Genomic DNA, 22,384 nt, shown 5'->3' on the forward strand with positions numbered 1-22,384 from the left:
GAGAGGGGGGGGAAGAGGGGGAAGGGAACAGATCTGTCATCCAAGAGAAGCTGTGATAGTAGAAATCAGACAACAACTACTGTGATGCAAAAATACTTAATTTTACTATACGTGTCTGATGATTACTTGATAGCTTTCAAATATGACTATTAATAGCTATCTAGAAATACAATTTCTCATTGTTTGCTCTTTCCCAATAGAAAATTACTACAATATCTCCAGAGGATAATTAAAATCTTTAACTTGTGTTAACTCTTAACTTGTTAGTCACTTATAGTCTAAGAATGTACAATGCATATATGTTCAAAATTCCTTTTGTTACATTAAGGGATGAGTAACTTCTTAAGATAGATGTGGGAAATCATATCTTTCATGAAGATAACAACAAGAACTGCAAACATTCCTCCAATAGTTCAGTTATTAAATAACGTGGTATCGCCCAAGACTAAGTCCCCACTTCTAAGAATTATGTTGCTTTAGTAACACAAACTTCTAGTTCTGATACCTGAATTCTTAATCATTGTGTGTATCTTGAAAAACAAACACGGGATTGCTTTCTGCATAGACATGCAAATTCTCATTTTTGTGATCTGCTGATCAACGAAACCAATTGGCAATTTTCTGCTCCAGTCTGTAACTATTACATTTATCAGTAGCAGATACAACTGGTGAATAAACATAAATGTCCATCGAAAGCCTCCATTACACCTTGTAATACAAGTTTTTCACATTAGTCGCATTAATTTCTCCATTGGTTCTCTTTTACCAAGACTAAGGGCATGTACAGGGATGTCTTGCTGAAAAGCCAACCCAAACTATCTAATGATCAAAATGTAAAATTCATTTGGCGAAAGTACATTATACTCCTCTGTGTTCAACACACAATCATAAATAAAATAGCATTAGTTTGAGTTACCTTAATGGAGTGCATCATTCCTTAATTTCTTCAAGGCAATGGCTGTGTTTACTATGTATCCAGCTACTGAACCCTTCCACTGGATTGTGAACTAAAAGAAGTCCTTCAAACCATTCTATGATTCTAGTCTATGGAAACAAAAAAAAGTAAATAACGTAATGACTACAGGGAGGGCTATACTTTTTTTTTTTAAATTCAAGGTGGTTCTCTGAAATGATCCCAAGAGAAAACATACTGCAGGCCAATTTATGGCCACACTATCTGAGAGATTATCTGTTTTCTGCACCTAAGCATGCCTGATAAATTAAAAAGAAAATCAGAGGGGACCCAAATGATATATTTTATTGAAAGTGATTTTTTCCTGTCACTAAGAATTATGTCTAGTGTTCAAAGAGTTTTTAAACCTGCAGTCTGTGCTTTTACCTTAGAAACTGCCCCTGTTAACACACATCCCTTCTTGAACCTTATGGGTTCCCTTCTAAGGTGCAGCCACAGGAGCCCCAGCAGAACAGGGGAACATCACCCACTTGAGGCCACTCCTACCCACCACTGAAGTATTTTGCTCAGGTATGGGTGTGAAGCCAGCATCATGGCAAAGCACACCTAAGGATTCCCAATTTAACAAAATTAAATAGCCCAAACACATGAACCATTTAGGGTGGTATTAATGGCACGTAATGGCCCCTGAGTGCATTATTAGGCTTTGATGACCTTGAACAGCCTCACTTGTGATCTCCTCCCCAATTCCTCTGTCCAGGAGCCCAGAGGCTCCAGTTCAGCTCAGGCCTGGGCACCCTGCCTGTGCTATGTCATGGTGGTACCCACTCTGGCCCCACTTCCTTGATGAACCTTGATCCTGTGTTAGAAGTGTCCATGGCTATTTCCCCTGTGTTCCTGACTGGACTTTCTGGACTGACCTCCCATACCTGACTTATCAGAGAAGGTGATGTAACATCCAGATGGTTGACAGTGACTCTTTCCATCAACATCACTGTCCTTCTCAGCCCCCACAGGACCATGCCCTGGTCCATCAGGGCACTGCCTGTGCTGGGAACAGAATCAGCTCCTGGCTTATCTCCTTTATGGAAGCAGCCCTTCTCTTTCAATCTCTGAGGCTTGTTTGATCTTCCTTTTCCTCTCCATACTTCCACAACTGCTTCCCTACTGCCTTGACTGCTCTCTAGCAAGCCAGTGGATTCATGTCTGCAAAACCAGAGAATGATGAAGACTGAAGTACTTAAGAAAGGGCCATTAATGAAAAGCAGTGCAAAGGCAATACTTCCTACAGTCATGGAGCAGTTAAGTGAATCTTTTTTTCTGTAAGGAATATGAGATATAGGAATATATGCCCTGCAAATATGCAGGAAAAAGGAAGGCTTAAGAGCATGCATAGTTTCTTGTTATTATGATATAGAGGTGAGACACAGGAACATTAATCCTACATTAAATTTCTCTATACTGTAATTTTAGGCCACAAAAAATTTACACTTCCATGGCCAGGATCATTAACTGCCCTCAGGAGATGCTACCAGACTTCAAACAAAATAAATTCCCCAAGGAAAACCCAAAGCACTCCATGACAAATCCATCTCATTTATAAAGAGAAAACCTCCAAAGATGGAGGCTGCCCCTCTGCGGGCAGCCAGTCCCACTGCTTGACTGTCTCTGTAAAAAGTCAGAATCTCTCTTATTTCATTTTGTGACCATTATCTCTTGTCCTTCTGCCATGGAGCCCTGTGAAGAGGCTGGCTGTCTTCTCCATGACCGCCTTTTAGGTGCTGGGGTGCTGCTGTTAGGTCCCCCTGAAGCTGTCTCTTCTCCAGTCTGAAGCAAGTCAGCTCCTTCAGCCTCTCCTCAGCAGGCACATGCTCCAGGCCACCACTGAACACACTTTTGTTTGTCAGTACTTTGTATCAGAGGACCCAAAACTGGAGGGGACATTCTAGACACAATCTAATGAGGTAATAATCATTCTTCTCAATCTACAGGCTGTAATCCTACCTGCTAATACAGCCTGGGATGCTCCTAGCTCTGCCCTGCTGAAGACAGCAATGTTCCAGGCAGCACATTCAGCTTGCTCTGTTCCAGGACCCCCAGATGCTTTCCAGCAGAGCTGCTCCCCAGCAGGTATTCCTTCCCAAGTGCACAATTTGGTGTTTGTCCTTACTGCATGAGATCTCTCCTGATCATGCCTCCAGTCTGTCTAGGTCTGGCTAGTGGCACACCAAGTTCTGGCATCACCTGCAAACGCATTGACAATGCACTTCTTTGTGCTTTCCAGGTTATTGAGAACAAGCTGTGAAACAGGACAAGTCTCTGGCTGGATCCTTATGGTACTCCACCTGTTATCAGCCTATCCACTAAGCCTGGTCATCCAAACAGGGATTTTTTTATCCACCTTTTTGTCCATCAATCCAAACTGTAATTTCCTTGATACAATACTTCAAGTGCACCTATACTTTTAGATGCTTTTACCCATAGACAGAAAAGACAAGTACAGAGATGCAGGCTCAATCCTATGCCCGGCTGCACTGCTTTTAAGTGCATCTTGGAAAATAAAAGAGAGGTATTGTGCCTGAACTGAAGAGCTGCAGGATCAAGGGCCTAGACAAATAGTTTGACAGAATACTTCAGTACAAAGCATGGCTTTCTAAAGGTTCTAAAACAGTTCCTAATCTTCATTTTTGCTGTCTACATAAGAGGACAGGTCATAGTCTAAGATGCACTTTTTGTTAGACCTTTACATTTTCAAAGAAAATCACAGTTACTGTTTGTTTTTATTACAGATGTCCTACTGACATGTCTTACAATGATTTTTAGAGATCATCTAGATTACAAGATTGTAACAGAGTAGCAGTACCAAACATTTGATTATATTTAAAGTACTTGTAGAGGCTCAAGATGGACATGCAGAATAATTTTCATTCCAGAAAGTAGCAAGATGAAGTCATTTGCTGCTGAGTAAATTTAGTATATGGCTGAAAACTCCACATATTAAAAAGAGTCCTGATCAAAACAGACTGGAATCAAAAGCATATATTCATGAGACATTTATATATGTATATATATATATATGCTACAAAGGGTGCTAGCTAATAATATTTATTACAAAAATCTTGAAGCAAAGTTACAAAAGCAAAGAACTTATTTTCAATGCATGTAAAGATGACACACCAAGTACCACTCCCCCAAATCATCAATAGTAGATAAAAATTAAAGCAATATTAAAAAATGACAACTACAGCAAAGTATATGGTTTCACTTTGTTAAAGACACATTACCTAAATGTAATTTTGTGCTAACTTGTTTTGAACGGTGTTTGTCATCCAGTTGGGAAAAAAAAGAGGAATGAGAGCTCTCTTATCCAATACCTTCAGAGGTTTTGTTGGTACCTCATAGGCTCTCACTTATCATCTCTTTAGTTTAATTTAAAAAAAAAAAAAGTCTATTTCTTCCACAGCTGTTTTCTCAATCTTAGTCCCTTCTCTGCACTCAGAAGTACTAAAGTACTCTATGCCTACCAATTTTTAACACAAGAATCTGCTTTTCTCCAAATTTTTTTTTCCCCCCCTCTCTGCTCTTCCTTTTAGTTTATTGACTCAGAATCTCAAAACAGTATGTTAAACACTTATGGTCATGGACTGGTAGCTTCCAGTTCCACATTTTTTTATAAATTTCCATATCATTTGTATATAGCCTGCTTAACATTATATCACTTATCTATTAATTGAAGGATGTGTGAGCACATATGCACATTTCTAACCAGTGATACAGAAGCACTTGTTTTTGCTACAGCTAAGCAAAGAGTACAGTGCATGTTGTATTGCATTCCTCCAAAAACATGTGCCTTCGTAGAAATAACCAAGTTGACTTTTAGACTGCACAAGGGTTTCTGCCAAGATTGTCTATTTGGAAAAAAATACTCCAAACATCTTAGTTGTGCTGTTCTGCTCTTTCAATTCTTAGTACACTGCTAATGTCACATGAATAAGTAAAATGGACACAGATACTATATGACTGATGAACCTAATAAACAAAATCAAGTCCTTTATTGATACATGTAGATTCACTGATTTTGACCATTATCCATGAGAAGACTGTGGCTCAGTCTTTTCCTCATTCTTATCATTTCTGATTATTACATAGCAAAACAAGAGATGGGCATGGAGTACAGAGTCAAGTTCAAAGTATGATTTGCTTTTTTAAGTGGCTCAGCTGGTCACAGTTTTAGAAGTTATAAATTACACCATAAGAAGATTGACTCTACAGATCCCAAAAGGCCATTTACATGTGAGCATTACTCATATAATGGGACACTTGCACTCTATTTAAGTGGCTTTTCTTCCTTAAGTCTGCAAGATATAAAATGCAAGACCTCAATTAAGACTAACAAAAGAAACAAAACCAAAACCATTTCATATTTAAACGTTACAATATTTTGATACAGTTGATCCAAAGTGAGTTAAGAATAAAATTGCAAAAGTTATAACAAACACACTTTTATAAAATTCCATATAAACTTGCAATGGCTAAAGAGTTTTTAAATAGCATTCCCTGCTTGCTTGTCGTCTTATATTTCCACTAAAAATAGACATCATCTTACTCAAAAGATCATCCAAAAGACATAATAGTAGTATTTCACAATCTATGTTTCAGAACATACTCCAGAACACTTTAATTCAGATTCACAGAATATTACCTACAGTATCTATTTATTATTTGTAAAATCATGTTCCTAGCTCTACTACAAAACAGAAGTGAGCTTTCCCTTAATGCCAAGAAACTTTTACCATTTGCAAGCTTAGAAAAAGAATGCAGATGATGCTGCAGCTTTATCATTTATCTGAAGTGCTAAATTACCTGTACAGTAAATAAATAGTATGAAATACATAATTTAGGAAAAGTTTTTTCTGACTCAAACTCCATAGTAAACTTAATTCAAGCACAATCTTAGCTTTTCAACATACAATGAGTCTCCAATTTCTTTACCAGTTTATTTCAGCAAAAGCTAAGGTTCCACTTAAGTGTCCTGTTGGATCAGGAACCGATTATTTAGGAGTCTTCAGAATTAGACTCCAAGCTACTTGATTACAAACCCATTCACAAGTCTAAAATTGGGCTTTCTTTATTCAGATGTAAAACTGGAAGGAGTTCACAATCAAACATTCTTAAAAGTACAAAATACACTATTTTTTGTGGTTAGATCTTGTGTATAAGAAGAACAAGAACCTACCAAACAAACCCCCAAAAAACCACAAAAAAAACCCCAAACCCACCCCAAAATCCAAACCACAATCAAAAGCACTGAGTTTTGAATGAAAGGGACATGTGTTGTTCTGTCAAAAGTCTCAGTGATGTGAAAAACGGTTAAAGCATCAAGTGACAAACCACTGACAAATTTCTCTATCCAAGTAACACTGCAGGAAAAAAGCTGTGGAAAAATTACTTAAATGATTGGATCTTATGTGGCACAAGAAATCACTACTGTCTCCTGTAAGATCCAGACTCCTTGAAATGAGGGCCAGATCAAAAAAATCATCTCAGTTCCTCTGTAGCTGTCAGTTTTGACTTTCTTGGCCACCACAGTTTGCCCTGATAGATTCGTAATAATCAAGGTAAAGGATCATTATTTTACAAATTAGTTAACTGCATAATGCTTCACTCTTTTCAGATTTCCTTCATTTCTAGAGCTAAAATAACACTGACAGCAGCTAATCATGCTTTTCTTCGTTACTTTATACATGAGAAAATGGAGTCAAAAATGAAGAGATCTTATAATCTTAAGGTGTGCAAACAACGGTCCCAGTGGACACGTCTACAGACTGAAATCTGTTACTAGGTAGTCATATAAAATTGAACATAAGGTTTGCAAACTACCAGAATTTTTTTTTTTTTCAAACAAATATAAGCTGAATATCAGATTTTTTTAAAAAAAAAAGACAGTAAAATTTAATTAAATCATCATACTGATTGTGAAATTTATTAAGAATTAGATTGAAACCTACTCTTCAAGCTCATTGCTTTATTATTTATATCAGTGTTCAAAGAAACCAAGTTTACAGAGCCATGACAGCATTCTGGGTGGCATCACACTACAGCATGTGGTCTGCTGGAGCAGCAGTGAAGATGCTGATTACAATCTAGCTACAGATTTTTATCCCACACATACCATCACATTGTTTAAATTCCCTTTCATGGCCTCAAGAAAGTAGTGTGTGGCACCATTAGAAGGATGGCTGCCAACTTTTCCGGTGGTGCAACTCTTTTCTTTTCATCATTGTTAGATTAACTTGATTTTCAAATTAACAATATGACGTGTACAAAGAAATGTACTGTTTGAGCCATAAGGCTTTTTTAAATTCCATTAATCACATTTTACATAGCCAGATAACCACTAAAGATCAACATTATCTAAAATTTAATCATTCCATATTATTGTATATCTTCTTCATTTTGGAAAAGCAGAGAAAAGCAAATGGCATACCTGTAGTAGGGGAGTTACTAAATGGAAAATTTGAAAATATTCCACAAATCACTCCTTTTAAGAGGGAAGTGGTGTTCAAAGGAAAATGAAGAGATCATCAGAATGGGAGTCCTGGGTTCTCCATCAGGGAGGACTGCTCAGGGAGCTAAATACCACTTTTATACTGTTAAATTCCCATGTATCAAAAGATTCAAAGCTATTTAGAAAAAGATTGACTTTAATTGTCACAGAAATACAGCACTAAAAGTGAACATTGTTCATTATCACCACACATTCAACAATTCTTTTAATGAATTGATGAAACTCCTCCTTAAAACTTCAGGATTCTTTTTTTCCTCTTCCTGCTCCTACTGGAAAACTGTCTCAGAGCTTCATCAATTTCCAACATAAGCTGACTCACAGAGAGTTTAACCTATTACTTGGGCCCACTAAATAATTTACCTTAAATACATTTTTTTCTGCTTCTTGATCATATCTCACTCCGGCTTTTCATTTTTCTGTGCTAAACGAGTCAGCTTCTTGCAGCTTCCTCCTTTAAGAGAGGTTCTCCATCTCCCTGGTTGTTTGAGCACATTCATTACACCTCTGCCACTTGGAATTTATCTCTCAACCTCTAACCTGATGAGCAGAGCGTCATAAACCAGAACAAGCTGTCACAGGCTCTGATCCATGTACAAAACAGGCCAAATTACCTGACAGTCACAGCCTCAGATCTAGCAGGGCAGCAGTTACGTCCATCAGTCTTATAAATTCAGAAGGGATACCATTCCTTCAAAACCTTCTTCATCCCTCACCTCAGCACTCACTTTAAGACTCACCACTGCAACAGCTCAGCCTCTGAGGGCAGCAGGCCTGCACGGCCCTGCAGCGGAAGAGAAGCAGCAGGAACGTGTACAAGCCCGTGAGCTGGGGCACACGGCAGGTGCTGGGGCCTCCTCGTCTCAGGACGGCAGAGAGGAGCCATCCACCCTGCAGCTACCCTGGCCATGCCATCGTACGCTTCAGCCAAATTCACCTCAATTTGAGTGCTAAGTGTAAAACCAAACAAAAATAACAATACATGTAATTAAAAGTGCCTAATGGTGCCTTTCAACTTCCAAAAAATATACATTCAAGTAGAGATTGTGGTGCTACATTTTTGAAACTAGGATTGAACCTCTCCTCAGTCTCTATTGCTGCAGCTTAGGATATTCAGCTAAGAGGGAGAGACCTGCATTGAAACCCCTCCTGTATTCAAGGCAAAGCAAGGATCTTTTTTAGAGCACTCAACACACTCAGACACAAATTTTTAGGTTGCTTGGTTGGTGTTCATCTTTCTTTCTGCACTTGAATAATTAAAAATTCAAGGTACACAATCCACCTCAAAATTTATTAGGCCAGAGAAAAAAGCATAAATTCCCAGGCACTAAGCTGCTAAAATATCATATGTTGTTCTGGATTGGATGTGAAACTCTTTTTGCCCCGGACCATGAATGATGCTAATTTCAAGAAAAAACACATTTTGGAGACTGTTAAAGAAAAGTAAAATGATTGAGATGCCTGATTGTCAGACACATACATAGAGTCTGGCAAACACAGGGGAAAGCTGTACGAAACTAAAATGTTTTTGCCTTTTCAATCCAATATTTCAGTGGTTTTGAGCATGACTGTAATAGATGGGATACATCTGTTCAGTGTCATCTGTAGTATTTCCTATTCATGGGAAGAACAGATGGAGCCTCAGTAATCCTCAGCAGATCTTATTGAACTATGTTTTGGAATAACATCAAAACTGTAATACACAATATTTCATTGACGGAAAAAACCTTCAGTTACTGGCAAAAACAAAAGGGTAAGTCACAAAAGAAGCCAGTGTTAACAGAACTTCTAATTTTTCTGTAGCAATTTATAGCAGTGAGGTCTCGAGTTTTATTGATTTTTTTTTTTTTTTAATAATGAACACAGATATCTGAATTGGATGTTTTGTTTCTTGGATGTTTTCTGTTACAGCAGTAAAATAGAGCATATTACTATTTTGAAACTGCTGGTTACCCAAAGCAGAGGATATTCACTTTTGGTATTTGTAAGTTTATGCATTTTAGTTTCTGTCATTTACTAGTGACATCAGCAAAGAATTTTTTTTCAAGAAGTTTAGAAGTATGGTACAACACAGTTATCCTATTCAAAGAGCAGTTCAGAGAATGAAGTGCAATCCAGTCTCTCTGAACTCTTCTGACTCCCTTCTTGTTCTTAGCAAAAGGAAGTTTGCTAGGAGGCATGAACTGGACACGTGGGTTTTTTTTTGGTTTTTTTTGTTGGTAGAAATCACTACTCCCAGCACTTTTATCTCCTGCATAAAACAGCAATTTATTAAGCTATGCAAAGAAGAAACCACTTCTGCCCTCGAGTCATCTATATGGGTGCATCAGGTTGCCAACTTACCATCTGGCCCAATGCAAGTTCTGTGTTTTCAAGGCAAGAGAAACATACAGCCTATGTGTGGCATTTAGACATAGAGCTTGGCTAAATAAATCAGCATTCTGCCAATGCATAATAGCAAACCTTCAGTCAGAGCTTACTGACTGTGTCTGATTACATGTTCCTAAGAGCCTTGTTTCAGTCAATAAAAGGCATGTGAAGAATGATTACAGTGTTAGGAGAAGAGTACATGTCCACAGAGAGAAATTTATAAGTTATGGTCACCAAAATTTCAACATAGCATTTACAGTAATTTTAAAAGATAATCTCAGATAACACTTTCCTACATTGTCACAAAGCTGAAGGTAAGCATTTACCCTAGATGAAGCATTTAAACAAATCCTACTTCTTTTTGAGCTTTCTATTTTGTGAACCTACATAGGATAAACAGCACATCATTTAAAAAGTGTAATTAGAAGAACAATTGTTATTTCTGGCTGTTATTTTGTAACTATTCCTGTTGCAGCAGATTAAATAACAGATATAGATTACCTATGGAAAACATCTTACTGAAGTAACAAGGTCCTTACAAAAGTTAAAAAATAAGGTCCTGAATGGACATATTGCTAGATAAAGGAACAAAGATGAAACATCCTTAACTAAGAGTACATAGTTCAAGATTCTGCACTCAAATGAGTTCATGATTAAGTTTTTCATCTACAGTATAAACTTGGATGTCACGTCACATAAATACAGCAGTACAGTCCAAGTATGTATTCCTCAGAGCTGAAAATTTTGGAAATCCAGAATTACAGCAGGACTATAATAGCTGCCCATCTCTTTTTACTCTCTACTGAAAGTGTTGGAGAGGTATATACTGACAGAATGTTATCTATTTGCCCAAGGTTTTTTCCCAGCCCTTTATTTTATTACTACTCCAAGACTAAATGATCATGTCTTAGCCTATCAAATTATCCTAGACAACTTAGAACCCTTTCTCTAAAGTTGAGCAGTCTTTGCTACCCATAATGTTGTATCCCCTTCAAGAAAACCTCTCCCTTTTGTTCACAAGCAATCATAGCTGCATAGGTACTATAAATCTTCATTCAATGCACTTCCCAAGTCTTCCTCCACTCTTCTATTTTGCTCACATCCTGTTATTGGGTTTTTGGAAAACTGATTTAGTAATAGCACAGAAGTTTACCAGCAAGAACCTGTTATAAGCATAGGAACTGTTGATTGTAACCCAGTTAATACAGCCCATTTTATCACACAATATTTAAAACAGATTTTGTAGTTTTCAGTTTCCTGCCTGTTTGAATGCATAGGAACTTTTTAGCACTAGCCTTGGGGTGCACTAAATAACTTATTAACGCAATAAACCATGATAATTCCTTGAAAAGCTTGAGTACTAATAGACTTTTCCTTTTGAGTCTCAAAGCAACTTCAAAAATGGGAATAATCTTACAGTAAAAGGTGTTAGCTAACCAAGAAAATAACAGACTCTAAACTTTAGATGCAATTTTTTTTTTTTTCAAAATGCTTACTGGTTGCTTCATGATATGTTCTAGCTTGATTCACCTTATAGGATGTGAACAAACACCACCACCAAATCAGGGATACTTGTGGTGTTCAGAACTATGGCCATTTCTATTAAGATTCTTCATGTATAGCGAGATGAGATTTTTTACTACTACAGTTGCACTTAAAATGTAAGCTAAGAAATGATCATTTAAAGTGAACAGTACTTGCAGAAATTTACAGACTTTCAGACTACCAGACTAATCTAAGTAGCAACTAATAGCTACAGCTAGCAATAACAGCTGTAACAATGGTTCACAGAAGCATGACAAATACCATTTCATACCAACTCATTCAGAAGAAAAAAAAAGAGTATTTTGGTTTGACACAGTCTTCATTATTATAAGACAACACAATAATTATTACTCTCCAATGGCTTTTCAACATTTTTTGTGAAGCTAGTTTAGTTATTAATTAACAAATAACCATCCAGCTTTACAAAAAAAAAAAAAAAAAAAAAAAAAAAAAAAAAAAAAGGAGACTTAATGGTTGCTTCATTCCCAACCCTGTCCAGGGTCTATTACAACTGATTAGTATCTCTCCTTTGTCCTCAACAGATTTTGAATCATATCATCTCTCCTTTGTATCACAGGTGGACTGTTCTAGCAAGGTCTGAGAAAATAAGCTTAGGCTGTTTGCTTTTGCACTTTAACATTTTAGAAAATGAACAGGTTTCAGTTCAATCTCATTAAGAAGGATTCCTTAGAAAGAGGTAATCTGGGATATGTAAATACCCAGGACCTTTCCTTCCATTTTAGTGGCATCTTCACTAGACTTAGAACCATGTCTTTGTTGATCTCTCTTTTTCTTGTCTTATGAGTCGGGTAATTTGGGCTGCACAGACCAACTACTTTACTGGCAGCCCTCAAGTTTAAAATTTTCCTCCGAGCTAGATCACACAATTTTTAATTCTTCCAATTCAGGGATGGAATTGCAGAGCTACCAACATCTGCAGGATGCAGGAGACTTCATGGCATACACAGTACAACTGGGCAGTATGTTATCTATTTGGATGTATCTACAGACTGAAATGACAGGTCTTAATTTGAACTGTCTCCCATATTCCAACTGACACTCCATAGCATCTAGTGGGTAGCATTATGGATATAAAAAATATGAGGTCCATGAACATTCTACATGTTAAAATAAAGTAAAATAAAAAGTGTGTCTACACATGTATCTGGTCTCCTTGCCTAAGAAGGCATGTGAGAGCCCACACGTAAGATATATTTAGATGTCGAGTTTTGCACAGACTAACCTGTATGTGCCCAGGTCTCTTGTTGGAGAATTACTATCTATCTTGTTGGTTTTTTTCCCTGCAGTTTCAGTTAAGTTAGACAGCTGTTCTGAATACCACATCACATAGCTGCAATTTCACAAAAAGAAATACATAAAAGGAAAACTATCATTAGCAAGCTCACTGAAATCTTTGGTGAGAGAGTATGAAATAAGAGAAAATAAGATTAAATATTTCTTATTTCAAGTGACTAAGATGCAATAAGAAGTTAACCTTGTTTCTGCCAACGTTCATTTTGCTTCTTTGACACATTGGTATTTAAGACCTATGACCATTGGATATATCAGCAATGCAATCTGGTATTTTTAGACCTATTCCTAAGCATATCCAGAAATCTCATGGTTAGCACACAAAAGCACACAATAATTACAGTAATTTCACTTAGAAAAAGATAGACTTCCCATCTCTCCCAAATTCTACCAGAGAGTACAGATTTGCACATTACTGTGATTCGAAATTTCATTTCTATATGTTATTTTGAGCCCCACAAATTTTTTCTTCTCCAGATATAGACAGTATTGAGAAATTGGTTTTTGGAAGTGCTCAGCATTCAGGTCTGAATAATCAGACTTCTTTAAAAAGGATTCAAGGAATGTGAAAAGACAAAGATTTTTGTTACTAGGCCTTGTCTGCATGTGTGCCACATACTTAGTATTCCTCATTAATATCAGTTACAAGTCATGTGAGCCCATGAATATTCAGGTGACTTTAAAAAAAAGAAAAAATCACTCCATTTATCCAGAGAGCTCAGTATGAAATTAAAAGAATAAATATCTTAAAACAACTTAAAATATACAATTATAAAAGATGAAATTGCAATTTCCTCACTTTCAGTGCCATTTAGAAACAGAACATTGGCTTTGTGCAGTAACCATGCATTTGCTACTTTTTTTTCTTTTTTTTTTTAAGCTTAAGAAAGGATTTTATTAAAAAGATAAAACTCCAAAGAAAGCATTCTAATTTTAAATTATGTTCAGTGGGGCATCATCCTGTTTCAAAAAAAAAAATAAAATTCCTCAAATGGTTAATTTACCATTTGGGAAACAATAACTTCAGAAATTGATTGAGTTCAGGCTTTCAACTTCTAAGAGCTGAATGAAGGCAGCTGCAGAAGTTGTTTGATTTCCCCTTACGCCATTTACAAGTGGGGACTTTTCTATATTTTTGTTGTGTTTGTTTCTAATTCCAGAAAAGAAGAAGAATTCTGGATGGAAACCCAATTTCCCTACCAGTATTCCTCCTTATTTTGCAACCAGGAAATTTTTTATTTTCCACTTTTTTTTTTTTTGCTACATCCCTCAAATGAAAAATGTGATGTTGGAGCCCTCCTGTCTCCATTTCCAATAACAATATTGTTTCTCCTTCCAGTTGGCTGTAGCATTCATTCACTGCAGTAGTCAGCATCTTCTGTTGACAGCTATAAATTTAACTGGAAATATTTAGTTCTAAACAAAGCCACATCAAATATTTGACTTTTTCATAGACGACTTCTTAAGGCAACAGCCAAATAAGCAAATAAGAAATAATTCAGTGTTCCCCAAACTGAAAGAATCAACTTTTCAATAATCTGATATTACACTTGTCCCTGAATCTTAATGCAATTATATGAAATTTAAGTCATTTGCAATTGTTGCAAGTGTATATCATCTCTTTACTACTACAGAACGAGATCCATTTAATCTTCATTGTTACAATCAGAAGTCATTAACCTAAACTAGAAAGGTGTGAAATTAATGTTGCAACAGCCTCAAATTTCAGTATGTTTGCTGAGGGATAATTTTAAATTTTTTTTTTTAAAAACAGCAGAGCATAGGTTAATTGCTTCAAGAGAGTTGAAGAATCTATTTTCTCCAGATTACTCAACAATCTTTTAATTTATTGCTTTTACACAAGAGTGTCATTTAATCCAGTTTTGCCAGCAATTTCACAGTTTAGCATAACATTAGCAATTTAATTAAATGCTAATAAAATACATCACTCATATCACCTGCAGACCAGGATGTGGGTGGCTCAATTACTTCAGTGTTTACAGCTCAACGAGTTGTGAAGGGCAAATGAAAACTTTTTCACATTACTGAGCAGCAGTTATTTGAGAACTAGCACTGGAGGAAGGTATGAATGTTTTGTCTCAGATTTAAAAAAATGGAACAATAAATAGAGGTGCAGAGTGGATACACCAGTGTTCCCTTATGATAAAGGGGAAGAAAAAAAAAAAAAAAAAGGACTCAACTGATTAATAATTAGATCGTGTCTTTTAAAAATTAAAGAGGTAGCAGTTAAAGAAAAAGGAAACCCGATTTTTGTTTTTCTATTAATCGGTCCATGTCTGTACAGATCTTAGTCATATTTGTTCTGATTTTTATAGATATTTGTAAAGCAACCTTCAGGTGGTTTTCTAGAATTATTGTTTATTTTTTCTCACCACGTTGATTACTGTTTTGTTTGTTGTTTTTCTTTTTAATCTTTAAAATATATAATAGCTTAGCAAGGCCTGGTAAAGTTCAAAGTCAGAATGGATTTGCTTCCAGTGCTTTGTACCAACAACCAGTGTACTTTGGTTCATGGGTGAAGAGCAGCTGTTGGCACAACTTCAGAACAGAGATTTGAGCTTAAAAATCTTTAAACATCATCTTATTCATAAACACTTTGGGATCTGCCTAAAACTTATTAGTAACCTTCTGCTGACTCATTATCCAAGAATTCTGCATTTACTTGAAACAATGGTGACTGTTGCATAGGTAATGCTATATCTACCAGGCTATTATTTCAGCTGATAGCTTAGCTCAATTTTGAAGTCCATCTTGAAGGGTAAGTTTCTTTTCTCTCTTTGATATTTTTGTCCCTGCTGCACTTTCACCATCTATATATTCCTTATTTGAACAAGGTCGTCAACCTTGTTTCCTATAAAGGCCCATTCTCAAGACCTATAGTTACTGTAGTATCTACAATAAATTCATCAGCAGATCAGAACTGCACATACCAGACTATGCCTCAAGGAAATCCTGGGAAATAAAGCTATTTTTTCATTCTTAATAAGAGGTTAAAACTTCATCTGATTCCAATCTAATAATCTCAGTAAAATTCAGTAGTGAGATAAAAATACATCCCTCTGGAAAGCAGCTCCTCTTTTGAAATTTGTGCTACAACCTTTAGTTATAATGCACTTTTACCCAATAATGAGGAAAACCAATAAAACATCATTAGTTAAGGCAAAAACATTCACATTTTTATGGATTTTTTTTTTTAAGACAGAGATATAAAAATAACTGTTTAACAGTAATTCCCGAACATCATATTGCAACATCTACTGCTCCTCTAACTGATTTGGGTTCTGCAAGTACTCTCAGACTGATGGCAAAGTAACTACTTAGATTTTCAGTATGTGATGCCACAAATTAAAACTTTTTCCCTAAGAAAAAAACTAGTCCTGTTAAGTGAACTTCAGTCAGATCACTGAAAGAAGAGACTAAGCAAATGGCCACTGGGAAGCTTGTAGTTAAAAAAAAATAAAAATATATATATATATATATGATCACAGCTGAAAACACACATGTTGGACAGAGAAAGAGTACTTTAATTAGCAGGCTGAGCATTCAGAAATGGAAATTGTTATATTAAGAAAATGAAGACTAGAACAGGGCATTGTAGGGGGAGCATTAAAAGCAAAACATAGAAATAAAGGCAGAAGAAATACAGTAAAACGGCATGATAGCATACAAGAAAAGACAGGATACAGATTTCTAAATTTGTTCTCAGATCTGATAGCACTGATTTTGATTTTATGTTTTTATTTTTACCTAGTCTGGTCAGGCATATCCAGGTTGTGGTTTTGATTTTCTTCTATTATTTTTCTTTTCTGTTGCTTCTCTTTCCCCTTGTTTTGTAATCAAACAAGTTTATGAACAAAATCTGATATGGCTGCATACTTTTAATTTTGTGGAACAAGAAAAAATACGTAGAATTTCATATAGTTTGTCAAAACTGGGAAGCACGAACTAGGAGAATCAGATCTATTTTTAATAGAGACTACTACTTTACATGGAGAAAAGAAGAATCGGAAAAAAAAAACCCTTCATTATTAAAAGTTGAAACATAGTGTCACCCCTATCCCCCTTTTTTCTCACTACATTTTTCAACTTCCAGGTGAAATTTCATTTGGGAGCACTGTATTGTCACACTGTACAAGTTTTGTCACCATACATATACAGTCTATGAAATCCCATAATACAGTCATTCATCCTGGCATAGTACATGAGAATGGATTACAAAGGAGAAAGCCAAAAATGTCAGAGGGAGATGTTCCGACTCAGGAGCAAGTTCCAATATGTAAACACATCAATTTAACAACTGCAACATTAGGAACAATGGATTGTGATAAACAAGTTGATTTTATTCCTTGTATCATTATTAATATAAACCATGATTCAACAGCTTTTGAATACATACTTGTAAAATACATTCTTTCTAAGGGTTTATTCTGACTGCATCATTCTAAATACCTTGGAAGACCATCAGTGTTGCATGAGCGTGACAGTGACAGTGACTCACTCATAAGATGCTCACACATAGGTTTTCATTAGTTAACCTTGAGGAGTTACTGTAGTAGAGTCAATAAGCCTGAAGACAAAGCACGCAAGACTTGCATGGGAAATTTATGGACTGTGCTGTGCAGAGGTAGGAACACATAATAATCTCTGAATAAGGTCAAACCAGGATATTTCTGTGACAAAAAAAAATTATACCCCACTAATCTCTTGAATTCTTCAAATGAGTCAATAAAACAGTTGCACAGGGACAGAAGAGAGGCAATTAAACTAAGATCACAGCATTAGGGAGTGTTTAATATTTCAGATTAATCAGATGAGGATCAACTATTAAAATAGTTGAGAAGAATTAGTTATCAATTCCAAGACTTTCACATATAACACTACAGAATTTATGACTGGGAGTATATCTGATGTTACTATATCCCTAACATCAGTTAAGTTAAAATGTCCTATTTAGAAGTGGAAAGAGGCTGAAGTAAAGTTTTGGGGGTTTTTTTTGCCTTGTTAAAATATCCAGGCATGAAGCCTTTTTGATCAATTAGAATTTTCTTGAATTTATGGTTTTCAATTTTTGAAGTTACTGACCTATTTTTCAATCAGAAATAATAAATCAGTTTTGTCTTAATGGATTTTCTGAAAATTAATGAGTGAGCAAATACCAACATTGAACAAAGCTACTATAAAAACTATTATAAAATAATGAAAATGGAACAATGAAGATCACAATAGGAGAATTACTTGATAAATCAGTGTATTAAATTATTATTTTATATCTCAAATTTGTTGAGAACTGTCAATATTAGATTAAGGGTTGGACTAGGTGATTTTCAACCTAGATGATTCTGTGATTCCATGAAATTACCACATCACATTATAAATAAATCTTGGAGTCAACATAAGAACGAATTACGTGATGTTAATTCAGTATCAGAAAACTGAAGCACTGTTTTCCTTTAATCTAAAATCACAGATGGTATTCTAACCAGAATGATAAGCCTGACCTAAGCGGTAAAGGACCCAAAGAGCACTTCTGGTTCTTTTGCTCAAGAGAGGTTTCCCAGAGCAAGTTGAAATCAGTTTAGCTGGTCTTAAAGTAGAAGAAAATAGCTATTCCAGCTCAGCACTTCAGCATTGTCTCCTCATATTTCTGCTAAGGAGTGAGTATTCTCTTCTTGATTCTCCTTGTACACTGTAACACTAAGCATGTACCAGGACCTCACCTGGGGTGACAAATAAACTACTCTTGCAGTCTGGTATGTCAGATTCCAGTAACCCTCCTTTAACCTTGACGGTAATTAATGATTTTCACATGTCAGTTGTGAGGTTTCAGAAAGGTATTCAAGATGCAGCATAAATTGTGTGCCCATATTTCCACAATTGGTTGTAACATGGAACTCTCCCATAAAAAAACCCAAACCCTAAATGAACTAGGTCATACCAGTGGATAGACCCCTGCCCCAACACACCCGACTTACAGCAGTTCTGAAGTAACCTCAAGGATTAACTAACAGCACTATTTATTTCTTCTCAGCAGATTCCTGAATGTTGCAATAAAAGCATGCAGTGGCTATTCAGAGCTGCCTTGGTTTTGTACGGAATTAAAAAATAAATAACCATCTGGGGAAATAGCCACAGGACATCAACTACATTTAAGACTGTTGCAATATAAAATGTATTATTCTGGGTAAGGATCCCATTTCACTGAGGTCTTGACTTCTACCATCCATTGCTGGTAAAAGCAGTATTTCAGTAAGCAGACTGTGTTGTAAGACGCTACTTCCTTTGGTTCATGTTCTCAGCCTTCGCAGATCTACTCGGTCTCATGAACATTAGTGGCAGTAGTAGGTAACTCAAAAATGTATGAGGACTACTGAGGTAAAAAAAAAGTGTGTTCAGACAAGAAGTGGAAGGAGGGAAGTGGGCATGGTTTCTGGTTCAAAAAGCTTACAAATTAGATGTTAGACTTTACCTACCAAAATGGTTTTGCTCATGCAGCTGTATGATGCACAGCACGGACAAAGTGCTGCTAATCCAGCTGCAGCGGGGTAGCTGCTGAGCTTCAGTTCTGCTAAAGCAGGTGATCCCAGTCACAGTTCACTTCCCAAGTGAAACAGCATAAAACCACTTTTTCCAGCATCACAGATTCCATGGTAATGACTTTTGGCAGCACAGCTGTGTAGGTCAAACTTACCTACCTCTAACTTTGCCACACATGCTGTAAAATTCAGTCATGGTGAGAAATATATGCAGACTAAAAAACTTGTAGAAATCAAAAGGAAACAGCAAAATTATTATAAAAGTAGAATAATACAGTAGAGGTCACATCAGACTTGCTACCCAGTCACTCAAATGTTATGTAGTTACAAAACAAAAGACGAGCCTTCCCTCCTATAGAGTACCTCTGAAGATGTTTCGTGGAGTACCTTCAAAGCAGGAGTTAAAATATTCAGTAAAATAAGAAAATACATAGGAAATCAAGTCCTAGAATCTTTTACTTCTTTTTTTCAAGAAAAGCTGCCATATATATAGTTGTTTTAGCTATTGTGTGCTTGCACACTCTGTAATGCTTCTGACTTTGTAAGAAAACAAACAGAAAACATTCTAGATATTCTCTCAGAACATGAAATAGATTCATTTAGTTCTGATCTAAAAAACATCTAAATTATGGAAAACATCTGCAGACTCAAAAGGCATTATTTGAAATGGTTAGCTTTTCCTTAAAATCTTGTTTGTTAAAAAAAAAAACAAACAACAACAAAAAAACCTGCCAGAACAAAGACATCTAAGCACAGTTTTAAAGAAAGAACATCTTTGGCAGTTTGTAACCCCCTAGCAAGCAAGCTGAATTTTCAATGATAACAGATTGTTCATACATCCTCCAAAGGATTAATATATGCCTAAAACTTAAGACTTCATTGCGGTGATTACAGTACTTGTCAGAGCCAAGAACCATTTGACAGTGGACTTGCACTCCTGGTGGTTGTAGGGGGAAGGTTTTGTTAAAAAGTATTTATTAGCACAAGTTTGAAGTGTAGCATTTCTAGGTATTTTCCAGATTAATATCCTTCCCACTGGTAAACAGGTTGGATTGGAAACCTAAGATTCACCGGCAGCAGTAGTTAGGGTTTTCTTTAATATAAAGACAAATGAAAAAATGACAAAATATGAAAAAACACAGTGCCAACAAGTTTCATGTGGAGCTCTGTCAAGTAAAACATCTACAATTTTAAATGTTTCTACATACATTTCAGATAATAAAACATTTTCAGTATGCATGATGAGCAGTGCACCCTGTGAAACTGGTTATGAAGCTTTGTGTGCTAAACTGGTAAAAAGTTCGGAAAACAAAAAGTTCTACTTTTTCACTTATTATTTAGATAGTTATGTTGTGGAAATCTTTGACAAGAGACAGTTGTACAGGTTAAAAAGTTACAAGACAAGGAACAGAAGAAAAAAAAAAAAATCCCTCCAGAGACATTAAATACAGAGAGGCTGTATCTTCTGACTTCAGAAGTCCCCAGGATACACGTTGTTTGGGATTGGAATACTGGGGAAGTGCCAGTAACATGATTTTTATGTTCTTTCACACCTTCCTTAACCATTGTCAAGGCCACTCACAAAGACTGGATTTAAATTGAGAGGAATCTTTGACATTAACCCCTGTATTCCTAAATCAAAGCAAAGCTAAAACCAGGACCGAAAGGTTTTTAATCATTCATTTCTAGTAATTATATGTTCACAATAGGCGATAAATGTTAAAGAAAAACTCAGGAGGGAAAAACTGTGAAATATCCTTTACTAATCATGTAATGGGTTACCCCAAGAAATACCTGACCAAGACACTGAGAGATTATATTCAACTGGAAATTTGAGAATTATTGACATACATTTGATCTATTCATCCTACTGCTGACTATACTAACAATGCACATCAAAAAGCCAATGTAGCTACTTTCAAAGTAGACATTCTTTTCAAATAGCTTGATAAAAAGCAGCACAAAAAGAAATAACTTGTATAATCCAGGGAAATCCTGAACTACTGACAGACAATTTAGAGAAGTCATATTCATTAGGTTTATTTGCTGTGTTATTTTCTTTGAAATTTTCTGTCTCTACAAATTTATTACCTGTGCTGGATCTACTGAAATGAGGTGTCATTTATCACTGTGTGGGAACTCCTCATAATATAAGCACTTTTATAACACCGCATTATGCATCATAATAGTAACTGACAATTATTTTATTCATAGTATCTTTAAACATAAGAAAGCAGTAAGAAACATTTCTTTTGAAATCCCTGTAATAAATAGTTTTCGTTCATGCTGTTAGTACAGAATAATTCAAAAAGTCATTAAGGAGATACTGCCAAGTCTGATTTCAAGAAGCAAGAAAAGATAGATTTTAGTTACCTGAGAAAATTAACATCCACTTGTGGAAAAGACAGGTAACACTTGCAGTTAGGTAATATTTATAACGTCAGTCTAACCTTTTTAACTACTTCCTTGTGCCTTCCACCAAATTTGCATATTTTTAGATGATCCCTTTACTAGCTCCGTATTTCTTACAGACTAGAAGAGTGAGCTTCCACTTGGTTTATGACTTCATCTCTCTAATCTGATCTTCTTCCTTGATATTGTCTTTTGACAAAAGTATTTTGAAGAGTTAAGCAATTTTCAGAATACAAAAGCTGCTCTCCTTATACTCAGGAACAGATGTGCCAAATCAAATATAAGATAGAATGAAAATACACTAGTGATCTATAGGATAGTATTAAGACTGCCTAGCTTAGTTGTCATGACAAATCTGACAACTAAATTCAAGACACTAATTAGAGTCTCTATGTTGCAAAAGAACTGATTAAGTGGTTCACTGCTGCAAAAAGGGTAACACCGTTCCCCTCCCTCTTCTCACTGTGACCCTGCCTGCTCTATGTATTTAGCTGTGGTACTTGCCTGATTGCAATTTATACTTAACACTTTAAATGCAGAGTCAATAAAAATCCTGCAAAAGCAGATCACGCATTTAATAAAAAAGACTGGGAAATAAATGGCTAAGCATCAGTTCTGAAGAGAAGGTTCGGATAACTGGATTGAACTATACAATGTACAAACTCTCTGCTCTGTTGACTGTGATGAGCTGCAGGAGAATCCTCTGCTGGATTA

At 35.9% G+C, this 22,384-nt stretch overlaps 1 protein-coding gene across 8 annotated transcripts in view; it reads right to left on the minus strand.

Moving 5' to 3' along the window:
• The window catches only part of KCNIP4 (potassium voltage-gated channel interacting protein 4), a 426,114-nt gene that overhangs the window by 137,249 nt on the left and 266,481 nt on the right, over positions 1–22,384 (minus strand). Inside the window, exon 1 of one of the 8 annotated variants that reach the window (XM_026846788.1) lies at positions 17,261–17,357. The exons of the other annotated variants lie outside the window; for them this stretch is intronic. The gene's annotated coding sequence lies outside the window, so the exon portion shown is untranslated. Of the gene's footprint in view, positions 1–17,260; positions 17,358–22,384 lie in introns of those variants that run through there. 8 annotated transcript variants of the gene reach the window in all.

This window comes from Athene cunicularia (genome assembly GCF_003259725.1).
Source record: "Athene cunicularia isolate RWA chromosome 4 unlocalized genomic scaffold, athCun1 chr4_part1, whole genome shotgun sequence".
Lineage (NCBI taxonomy): Eukaryota > Metazoa > Chordata > Aves > Strigiformes > Strigidae > Athene > Athene cunicularia.